The 11,931-nt window shown below is 44.3% G+C and overlaps 1 protein-coding gene and 4 non-coding genes across 5 annotated transcripts in view; 3 read left to right on the top strand and 2 right to left on the bottom strand.

Moving 5' to 3' along the window:
- Window positions 1-11,931, top strand: part of RASGEF1C (RasGEF domain family member 1C) — an 838,438-nt gene that overhangs the window by 89,980 nt on the left and 736,527 nt on the right. The gene's annotated exons all lie outside the window — the stretch shown is intronic.
- On the top strand, window positions 493-564 carry TRNAA-UGC. The gene has a single exon. It is a non-coding gene; the product is annotated as a tRNA-Ala (tRNA).
- TRNAK-CUU lies at window positions 1,029-1,101 on the top strand. The gene has a single exon. It is a non-coding gene; the product is annotated as a tRNA-Lys (tRNA).
- TRNAK-CUU lies at window positions 10,731-10,803 on the bottom strand. The gene has a single exon. It is a non-coding gene; the product is annotated as a tRNA-Lys (tRNA).
- On the bottom strand, window positions 11,232-11,304 carry TRNAV-CAC. The gene has a single exon. It is a non-coding gene; the product is annotated as a tRNA-Val (tRNA).

The following is an 11,931-nucleotide window of genomic DNA, read 5'->3' as shown; positions in this document are numbered from 1 at the left end:
GATTGAATTGATTTAAACGTGGTTCGAAATTCAGATATGCAGAGTGGTTCACAGCGAAAAAGGTGCCTATGGTCTACGCTCTAGTCTCCTCCTCATCCCAAGCGATCAACTTAGCGATTCTGAATTATTTTATACAAATATTATATAGTTTGCTACACTCCCCTTCTTCTTGTTTAACAAACGTAGCAGCCTGCGCACAGTCTTCCTTACTTTCCTTTTTCGGCTCACAGTTCATTTGGGGGCATCGTGCCTGATGATTTCTCCTACGTTTTCCACTGCTGCCTTCAGGGGTTTATTCCGGCCCTGTTCTCCCCGCCAGTGTCCCTCAGAGGAGATCCGCTCGCCTGGAGTCAGTAGAGGATTCAACCACAGCTCTGGCGCTGCCCGACCGGCTTTGCAAACATCTGGCTTGTCTCTATCAGGCTGTTTGCACGCCCCCTCCCTATACTAATAAGCAGCCAAGGGAATGTTCAGAGAACGCTCGCGTAAGGTGGGGATGTAGCTCAGTGGTAGAGCGCATGCTTTGCATGTATGAGGCCCCGGGTTCGATCCCCGGCATCTCCAAGACGGCTTTGCGTCTTCCTTTTTTTTTTTTTTTTTAAAATCCTTACTAAATTTTCAAACGCTGAATGTTTGCAGAGCCCTGGGGGAAAATCCCGTATTTTGGAGTTTGCCCAGATCAGAAGGGGCCGTGGCGGGACCCACCCACTCCAATGCCCAGACCCTACCTCTAAACTCCTGATTAAAATATCACAAGGTGAGCGTGCCAGTGGCATTAGGTTGCTCATGTTTTCCCTCCTTTGCGCCCTGCACTTTCCGGGAATGGAAAAAGGTTAGGTAGCTGGCAAAGCAGAGCAAGCAGAAAACAGACTTAGGTGGGAGGGGCGGTCAGGCACTATCTGCGGAGTTTGAGTTTCTGGGTCTGCCAGGCGGCTGGTTGTTGCAAAGAAACCTATTTCTGAGTTTGGAGCCGCATATAGTCTGAATCCTACCTTGAAGTAAGAAATGTTGAAACCTAGGCGGTAGGCGCCCGGCTAGCTCAGTCGGTAGAGCATGAGACTCTTAATCTCAGGGTCGTGGGTTCGAGCCCCACGTTGGGCGTGGGCTCTACTTTTGTTCTTCATCCTCAATTAAGGACAATTGGTTCATTCCTTGACTCCCTCTGGGACAAATAAAGAAATTCTACTCTGCAAATTTCTTGTGTGCGGTATTCAAGTGGACTTTTTTTGTGGCTATACCTTTGTTCGTTGATTAATTTATGATTTACTGCTAACGAAATGAATTTTATATAAATATATGTAAATTATTAGTTTAAAAAAATTATTAAAATATGCATAATAAAACTTACCGTTTCAATAATTTTTACATGTAGAGTTCTGTAGCTTTTCACACATTCACACAGTTGTGCAACCATCACCACCATCCATTTCCACAACTTTTTCATCTTCCCCAACTGCAAATCCACCCAGGAAATACTAACTCCCCATTCTGTCCTTCCTCCAGCCCCTGGCAACCACCATTCTACTATCTCTATGACTACTCTCCATTATATATATATATAGACACGCTACATTTTTTTTAACCCTTCATCTGTCTATAAACACTTGGTTGGGTTCCTTCTACCTTTTTGGCTTTTGTGAATAATGTGGCTATTAGCATGGGTGTGCAAATATCTTTTCGAGTTCCTGTTTTCACCTCTGTTGAGGCTATACCTAGAAGTGGAATTGCAGAACATATGGTATTTCTTTTTTTTCTTATGTTTTTTTCTAATTTTAATTCCAGTGTAACATATGGTATTTCTATGTTTAATTTTTTGAAGAATCACCATAGCATTTTCCACAGAGTTCCACAAAATAAGTTTTTAAAACATCTTTTGAGTAGGTTATACACTGTACTGTTCAAAAATTGAATCATACATAAAAATATTCAGTGAAAAGCATCTGTCATCTTCCCTCCTTAGGTAACAACTTTTGTACCTGTGTATACATTCTTGCACAGTTATATATCTTTTGATGCAAATATATTTCTATTTTCTTCTATTTTATACGAAAAGATAATTACAATTCTTATATTTGGAGATCTTTCCATCTCAAGATGTAGGAAATTTTCTAAGTCTTTTTTTTTTTTTGCAGCTGCATAATATTCACCTGTAGATGAATCATAGTTTATTTAACAGATCACCTACTGATGGACATTTATATTGTTTCCAATCTCTTGTTATTATAATCAATTCTGCAGTTAATAAGTATGTAGTGTTGTTATTTTGCACTCATATCTGTGGGGTAAATTTCTAGAAGTGAGATTGCTGTGTCAAGGTTTATATGTGATTGTAACTTTATGGAAATAGACAAATCACTCACTGTAGTTGGAGTGAGGAGTAGAGGACTGTAGATCTTACAGGCTGATTGATATTCTTTCCTACCAGCCATGAACCAGATTGCCTTTTTCTCCACCGCTTTGGTGGCAATGGGCTGCTTTAACAAATCTAACATGACTCCACCCCCCCCTTAAAATTCCCTAACTGCCTGTCCTACAAGATAAGATGATATCCATTGCAGGGCCTACAGGGCACTGCCTGACAGGAAGAGGGACCTTCCTTCTGCCCCTCACAGGAACATACTCAGGGAAAAGTTTCTGAAGATCACAGTGTCACTCTTATTTATGGCTTCTAATCCAATTCTATAGGACAACATTATTTTTTCTTTTTCAGGCTTGTCTCTGTGAAGGCTATCATGTTTTCTTCATTTGCAAAGCCATGATATCATTGGAAAGGCCTACTCAGTTATTTCTTGTTTTTTGTTTTTGTTTTTTTAGTTTTTATTTATTTGACAGAGAGAGAGCACAAGCAGGGGGAGCAGCAGAAGGAGAGGGAGAAGCAAGCTCCCTGCCAAGCAAGGAGCCCAATGTGGGATTCGATTCCATGACCCTAAGATCATGACCTGAGCTGAAGGCAGACACTTAACCGACTGAGCCACCCAGGTGTCCCCTCAGTTATTTCTTATTCTGTGGATTTTTTCCCTTTGACAGAAAGAATCCAATCAAATATAAGAAGTTAAATTTGTATGTGATTTTCTACTTGGTCTTGATGTCATATGGGGCATATTTAAATTATTATATCATGCATGTGGTTTGTGGTTTATGATAATTATATAGAATTTACATATAAATTATCAACCATCCACTTGAATATTTTTATTTAAAACCTCATTTGAAACAGAAAATTATCTCCAGGTTTAAGATATTAATGGCTATTTTCTAATTAGTCTAAAAATACTCCAATATCAGCTCTTTCTTTAATGGTCAGTGGTTTCCCTTTACTAGAGTTGGCAAAGTCATTCTCCTAGGGTCTGTGTAGCATCAGGAGAAATGGTTCAACCATCATCAAATGCTACCCTGTTATTTCATTGCTGTTTATATTATATCACATTTGTTTAAGGGCACAAAGTCCCCTAAATAAAAGGCCAGTCTCAGTCACATGCTGATGTCCTGGGGAATATAAATTTGGGGCAAATAGGAAGACAAAATGTCAACCAGAGCAACCTAATTCTGGAGAACTGCATGCTAAAGGAAGAGTGGCCAAATAGATGACCCGGAATGACCTGCTCTTCCATTCTGTGTCAGGACCAACTGGATTAAAATCACTGGATATTTTGGGAAACTCTCTCTGTTGTCATTTGAGATGTTTAATGTCTAAGGACTAAGGAAGGTTTTTTAACATGGAAAAGAATACAAACTTGTTGTGTAATTAATATACAATTTATCTAGTTGTAAATATTAAAGCCTAGTTTTTCTCATGGTTTGAAATTCAACTTACAAATATTGTTGTTTTTCTTATCAAACTAGCAATTTCTGGAATAGGAACAATCACTAGTTCCTTTAACTAGTTCCTTCACTAGTTCCTCCATGAATTATGGTTATCGAAAGGCGTCATTCTGAACATCTGAGCCACTGGTGATATTTTCTCTTAGACATTCCAGATGACTATTATGGACTTAGCTCTCTGAACCCTCACTGAGTGTGGAGGAGAGGGGGGCACTGATTAGGTCACAGCTGGAGTGCAGAGCCTGTACCTGAAACTCGGTTGCTGCTGTGGTCTCCCTGCTTTAACCACCAACTCATAGCAATTAGAAACACCAGGTGTATTGTCTGTTTGCAATCTTCTGAATGAGCCTATGTGTTCATTCAGCTGTCCTTAAAAACGCCACCTTGAGGTCCTACTGTAGTTCTCATTAGCCCGGGAGTCCTCTAAGACTATAGATCCAGTGTCCTCCATACATTTTTCTATCCACAAAAACAGCAACTGGTGTAGATGGAGTCATCAGAATGCAGAGCCAAGGAGATATGGCTGTGGCTCCTTATCCTCCAAGTTCCGGATCTTCCTTTCCTCCTTGAACCCACCAAGCACACTCCTACTTCAAAGCCTTCAAACCCTCTGCTCCCTCTCCCAAAGGCCTCTTCCCTGGATCTTTGAAAGACTGGCTTCTTTTTATTTTCCTAAGCTCATTGTCACCTCTTCCGATACATCTTTCTTAGCCCTTCTCTGTTTGCTTGCCACTCAATCAGATCTCCCTCATTAATTTTCTCACAGTCCTTATCACCCTCTGAGATAGAGCCAGTAGGGTGGGAAGTGATGGGGTTAGAGATAAAATTGGGATTGTGGAAGAGAGAAAATTGAAGCTGGAGGATGGGTACTTGGCATTTCCTAATACCATTATCTCTACTTCAAATTTCCTAATAAAAAGGTTTTTTTAAATAAAGCAAAAAGGAATGAGTGAGAGATTAAAAAGTTAGGTAGATAATTTTGTACAGTAACGATGTTGAGGCTTACTTGAAAAAAATGTAAAGATCTAGCAAGAGCTACAATTAAATAGAACCCTCAGTCTTAACTCATGTCCTTAAAACTATTTTCCTAGGGTATTCGGAAGAGGGGGAGCCAGAGACCTTGGGTTCCATGCACTGTCCTGGCACTTAGATTTGGCTTTTTCTTTTACTCTTCACTGTAAAAAAAAAAAAAAAAAAGAAGAAGCTCCCTGTACATTCTTCTGCGTCCTAAGGCAGGAAAAATTACAGATGGGTCCAAAGCGCGAGTTGCTGCCAGGAAACAAGGATGCTTTCAAATTGTTGGGGCAATGCTGAAGATAAAGGAGCCAATGTGAAGGGGCTCCCACTGACAAGCAGCTACAATTTAAGCATCAGTAAGAGAATAATAGTTAGCATTAATTGAAATAAGATGAATCCAGGAAAGCTTTAAACCCAGAATGACAAGTTAGCATTAAGTGTAACCCAAAAGAAAACCGGACAGCTTCCTGTGGAGCTTGTTGCCCAACCCAGCTGGTTTTTTGGTGTTCGCTGTGCTGCTTTGGATTTGTTTACTGTGTCCACAAGGAGCAGGGATGAAAACTCTTCGGTTAGCTGAGGCACAAACCAAAATCCTTCTGGCAAGAGTAACTGAGTGATGGAGTTGACCTCCCAGAGTTCTGGGGCCACCAAGGAAGTTAGTTTGGAGGAAGTAAGGGAGACACTCTGGCAGTACAGAGCCTGGGGTGAGGGGCATGTACTGACTGACTCACCTCAACTCAGTAAAACATGAAAAACAAATCAAAACAAAACAACAAAACAAAACAAACAAAAAACACAAAAGAAACTGGGTCAGCAGCAGCAGCAGCAGAATTCTCCAGGTGAGGTCCAGAATCCTTCACTCTTCAGTCCTCTGGGTCTCTAAGTTCCATGGTTAGTCCCTAGCCTTCCTGGTTGGGTGTTACATCTGTAAATTCTGGGAAAGTATACAAATAAGTATGAAAGAGCAATGATAAAGAAATGGGCATGAAGTTGATTTTTTTTTTTAGTACTTTATGCTGTTTTTGGTTATGCTTTGTCTGCATTTAAGATGTGTGAAACTTTAAAGGCAATGTGATTTACAACCTTGATGTTTTATTTGGCTTCCCAGTTTGATAGAAGTGCTGGGAAAGAAGTTGCTTGTCAAATGTGTAAAAATGTAAAAAGTGTGTTCCGTCAGGTGTGAAAGCATGAGCCCTATTTTCCAGGCGTGAAAGCAAGCTGCACTACAGAGGTTCACAGGTGTGCGTCTCTACCGACATCTCTCAAGCCAGGAGCACTGGGCTGGGGGCCCTGGAGCGCCGCTGGGCTGCTTCTCTGAAGACTTCACTGCCTTTTCCCCTTGAACTCTGGAGCCTGCTTCCCAACACACGTGCAGCATCCCACAGGCTTGATTGAGGCCAACAAGCTGCATGTGAGGATCGGTGGAGAGGCTGGCCGAGACACCTCTGGAGAGACTGATGGTCCTTTTGACTGCTCTCCGCCACTGAGGACGCACTGGACAGTGGGAGGAATGCGGGGTAGACACCAGGTGGGTGTCTTAGGGGGCACGCAGGGAGCGAACAGTAGGGCGCCACTTGGAGGAGCAGAGGTGACCCCCCTGAGGACAGGTGGATGGGAGGCCCCGAGCTGGGAGTGAAACCAGTCAGGGGAGAAGAATTTAAACTCGCTCGTGGTAGTGTCCGCGGTGTGGAGTTGCCGCCATCGCCTTTGGGTCCACGCAGCCAATCACTGACAGTCCCGAGCAGAACCAAAGCTGTTTCCTCGCTGTGCTTGCTTGCATTTCTCTCGGTGCCCCGCTTCTTTCCCTCTTCTCCATCCTTGAGCTCCCATTTCTGTACCGCAAGTTTCCTCACCTTCTGTGACGTGTCTGTGCGTCAGCGGCGTCACCTGTAAACAGTATTACGTACCTCCCAGGACTGTTAGGTTTCTTTGAGGCAGACACCTAAACCAGGACCGGACACCCTCAACACAGTGCGTTGTACATGGCGCGGTCATCACCACCGCTACGATCTTCCCTGTGAATACTTTTCCCTGGCCTGACTTCCACCAAATATTTCCAGCTCATTCCTGCTTGCGCTTTTTAATATTTCATGGGTGGTTGCGTGGCATTCCTGCCTTTTGTTGCCTTTCAACCGGCCAGGATTCTAAGTTGTTTGAAGGAATGCTCTAAAGACATAGACCACCTTCTTATACCACAGACCTAGAGACCTGGACTATATTGATTAAAGTGAACTGGTCATGAATTAGAAAAGACAAGAGTATGTGTAAAACTATAAAGAGTATTCATATATATATATGGACATACATTCCAAAGACAGATGACTGAAGTAGACAAATTCAATTAAACTGTTTGAGATAAAAGAAAAAAAAAAAACAACAAGAAGAAAACAGCCAACTTTATTTCAATTGTTTCCGCCCCGTTTCAAACCGGGGACCTTTAACGTAGTAGGCGAACGTGATAACCACTGCACTACGGAAACAGATAACAAAAGAGCTTTTTTCCAGGATCCTTGTAAGACTTGTAGTCATGGGCACTGCCCGGGTCTCTTCACCCTACCTGCGAGGCAGAGCCCTTGGAAATATTGTACGTGGGCCCCCGGAAATATTGTTGTCTAACTGCCGAGCGCGACCCATTAGTAGGTCGGGAAACCAGTCATATTCAGCAATTAAAAACAAAACAGTGAATGAAAGTAGCAGGCCTCGCAGCAAGGAAGGTAAATGTGGCTTTGGAGGTTTGAGACTAGATAATTCTCTCCATTTTGTCTCTTTTAGCGAGACAGCTGGAGGGTTTAAATTTTCACCCATTTTGTGCTGGATTGACACTAAAGATCTAAAGGATTAAGGAAATGATAAATACATTCAAAGAATACAAGATTTGAATATATTTCGTCAAAATGTACATATAAATAAGCCAAAAATTAGTTTTACATATGCTTTCAAAATGATTGTGTTTCTTCTAAATTATGTGGAATTATCTATTAAACATAAAAAGGAAATTGAAATATCAAATTCTAAGTCATTGTTATTTAAATAAAACTGAAAATTTAAATTTTGAAATGTAATTAAATCTTTAAAATATTTTCTAAAAATAAAACCAATCAATACTAGCATTGAATGTCCAGAATTGGGATGAGGCTTAACACATGGTATATGTAGATCTCTATATATGCAAATGTAAGATTAGTATTGATGATTTAATATTGCCAAATATTTTTTCGGTTGCCTACACTGATTCTGGAAGACCTGCGGAGCCAGGAATTGGAATGGAGGCTGAGTCCTGCTGAGTTGGGATCCTTGAGTGTCTTCAGCTTGTAAGCCCCTCTCCACCAGACCACTTGGCGGGAGGTCCTCTTGTCCGAGTCTAGTTCTCTGATCAAGGTCACCAGGTGCCTGCAGGTGGCCCAATCCATAGAGGCCTTGCCACCTTCCTTTACTAGACCGCGTATGGAATTTGACTCTACTGATCTGTTCCTTTTTTTTTTTTTTTTTGCACATCTTAACTTCTTGACCTCAGTGGAAGCTTCACTGCTAGCTTTACTCCTATTCCGACTCCTTCTCCATCTGTCTACCCAAGGCTATCTCCCTGGAGAGTCAATTGCGATTGACAGCTTGACCCAACCTCTACCCTGCCCGTCTGTGGCTCCAGCAATGACAGTGCTCCCCAAGCTTCAGATCCACATATCTTGGACATGTCCTTTTAGACATCTCCCAACCTGTTCAAGAGTAAACTCATTACTTCTCTCTCAGCCCCCCACCCCACTCCTCAGTGTTAGAAGGTGGAGGAGAGTCAGTGAAGTACCTTCTGGACTGAGAAGGCACGTTAAGAGGGAAAAAATGAAGCAAGCCACTCCATATCGTACACAGAGTTTTATTCAGGGTAACTTACTGACAGGGAGTATGGGTGGGGACAAACCATCCAGGCGGTGCCGGGTCATTCTCCACAGCTATTCTCCACCCAGTCCAACCTTAATCCCTAGATTTTATGGAATGAGGAGTATGGTGGTGAGGTCATAGGGTAGTTACCTAAAGTGGGGCCTTCTGCGTGCCACTTTAGGGAAGATCAGAACAAGCCTTCCCGCATTCCATGTCACGGCACACATTAACCTCCACAGGCCTGGAACATGTAGTGGGAGGGAGGTCACTGCTCTGGCTTGAAGAGGATGGAGGGCCAAAGGTGGGGTCAGTGTTGCCCCTACTCCTACACTCAGTCTTTGATTTCTGTTACTAAACTATCTAAAGCAGAAACCGGGGAGCTCCCTCTCCTGCCCAGGTATAAACCGTGCACCTAGCTCCTTCACCCCCTTCTCCCATCTGGCTGCTGCCTCCCCACTGCTGTGCTAGCTGCTTCCGGTCTAGACCATGGCTGTGTACATCCAATTCCTCTCTATGACTCAGTCTTACTCCCATCACACATTCTGCTCATCGTTCCTGAAGGAATCCTTCTGAAATGTAAATCAGATAGAGTCCTTCTGCCTCCATCGCCAAGCAGGAGAAAGGCAAAAATCCTACTTTCCTTGTGTTTGCTGAATGTCTGAACTGATCAACTCTTGACTCTTTTGTGTTAAGAGCAGCAGATCACTTACCAAAGGGGATTCCAAATTGGGCCTGGCTAGAGGGGCAACTGTGGAAGTGGTGGAGAGGAAAGAGAAGCAGGAATTGTAGCAAAAAACTCCGGTGGGATGCCCCTAGCTTGTTGGGAGATGGCAACAAGAAGCCTGTTCACTTTGGCTTCCCCTTAATGAAAGCCAGGATCTTTTAGGATGTTTTCCATTTCCAGTGAAGGAGGTTAAAAAAAAAAGGCCCTGAAACTACAATTTGCAAACGAATCCATAAGTATTTGTGCAAGCGAAAATGTCAAAGTTGAAACTCCTGGGACACAAGCTTATTTAGACCCTTTAATTCCAAGATAAGACCATATTAGGACCATAGTAACCATAAGTTTCACATGATTGAGGTAGGACTGTACCAGCAAATCCTTCTATTTTACCAACTTTGACCAATTCCTGTCTAGACTGCCCTTATACGGTGTCATGCTAAACTTTCCCTAATTCCTGTCTTGGACACACTTCTCAGACTGAAGGCGATTCAATCCTTTGCTTAGCAAGTTCAATAAACGAGCTTTACATGACTAATAGACTTCTCTTGCAATCTGGCGTGTATTAAGGGAGACTTCTACATACGGAAAACAGAAAAAGGGCTGAATTTGCAGGACTAAAAAAAAGCAGTTCAATTGAAGTTAAGGAAGCATTTCCTGACAAGACCAGTAAACTGAGGATGTTCATGTTAGGGTGTTCCAAAATAAAGGATATTTTTACATTCCTCTCTGTGTGGGGCAACATTTCACAAAAGATGGACTCTTAAAAAGAGGAATATACTGAAGATGAGGGTCTCAGATTACGAAGAATACTCTTTTCTCACCGGAAAAAAAACCCGACCGCGGCGGCCACAGCGCAAGAATGCTTAGCCTCTAAGTCACCCAGAAAAAGTGGTCGCGAATCCGGCGGCCGTTGGGTCCCCCCGGCAGCTTCCGGAAGCGACGCTGCACCCTCCCCTCCCGCGCAGCGCGCCGCGGACACCCGACTGGCAGTCTGGTCAACAGAAGGCGCCCAATACGCGTTGACCGTGGGCAGTCGAATTTCCGCGAGCGGAATGGTGGCCCGAGCAGCAGGCCCTCCGGGGAACTTGTCCGCTGGCATCCACCCCTCCCTCACTGCCTTTCAGCCAAGCGAGGGCCTTTCAGTCTTTTGTTGGGCTACTGGCAACCACCAGCCCAGTTTCCGCGCGCCCCGCCAGGAATGCCGAGTTCCACCCGCTGTCGGTCTGGAGAGAACCTTGCTGCCTGACTGCATCAAAAGTTCTTTTTTTTTTTCCCCTCTTTTCAAAAGAGCCTGCGCCCAACGTGGGGCTCGAACCCACGACCCTGAGATTAAGAGTCTCATGCTCTACCGACTGAGCTAGCCGGGCACCTACACATAGCTCCTATTCTATCCCAGAAGACTGAAATGCACGTGCAGGGATGAGGGCGCACTTTTAAAAGCAATTATGCAAATATGGAGCACCTACTGTGTGTCTGACTGTCCTAGTGACTAGGGCTGGAGGATCCAAAGCCTACGCTCCCTCAACCCGGGAGAGGTGGCTCTGCGGGCTCTTGCAGGGAAGAGGAAGAGATTAGCTGAGGAGCGAGACCTGAATTTATACCGGAACATCTATGGAGGGCGTGTTCTGAGCTCTGTGCTGTTGCTGTCCCGTTTTACTGCCTGTCTCCAAGAAAAAGAGATGGCCATACACGTCCTTCCCTCTTTGTGACCACAGCCCCCCCCCCCCCCAGTCTCCTCGGGGTGCAAGAGAGGCGTGGATGAAGTGACCGCAGAAATGAAACGCAGACCAAAAGTTGTTTCCGCCCGGTTTCGAACCGGGGACCTTTCGCGTGTGAGGCGAACGTGATAACCACTACACTACGGAAACCCACACCAGCTAATTTTGACCAACACCACCTTGAAGCTACGCAGGGCGGGGAATGACTGGGTTGAGCTAAGCCACAGTTCCAAGCGGCGGACGTTCCCTGCGCTGGCGGCTGAGCTGTGTTCTGGTCTGGTGGCCACACTTCTCTTGGCATGGCCTCGTATGGTTGTTCACCCACGAGGATTACTGGTTTTGGCGTGTTCGGCCACCCTTCTGAGGACGCAGGCGTCCACTGGGAGTTTCCCCACTGGCGCGAAAGCGCCTCCTGAACAGGGTTAGTTCTGCGTACGCAGCCCTGGCATCCCGCAGCGGCCGGCACTCACGGGCAATTCTGCACATGAATTACGTTCCTGTAACTGCCCCTGCAGGTTTTCCCTTCTTTTTTAATTAAAGGAGAAAATTTTCAAAAGCCTCAGGTATTATTTCTATCGCCAAAATAATTTGACAGAGATGCGCTGCGTACCAAAGCGGCATCTATAGTTCTACAGCCTGGATGGGATTCTCTCAAGTAAAATGAATACCACAAACCCAGTTTGAGCCCCTGCCCTTAGACTGGGACTCGTGCATACAGACCTCGACGTAGTAGTTTGGGCACGTAGCGTGCGTGGTGCCCAGCTCAGAAGGTGTTGA

This window comes from Neomonachus schauinslandi, chromosome 7 (assembly GCF_002201575.2).
Source record: "Neomonachus schauinslandi chromosome 7, ASM220157v2, whole genome shotgun sequence".
Classification (NCBI taxonomy): Eukaryota; Metazoa; Chordata; class Mammalia; order Carnivora; family Phocidae; genus Neomonachus; species Neomonachus schauinslandi.
The sequence above is the reverse complement of the archived record's forward strand: the minus strand, read 5'-3'. Positions and strand labels throughout refer to the sequence as shown.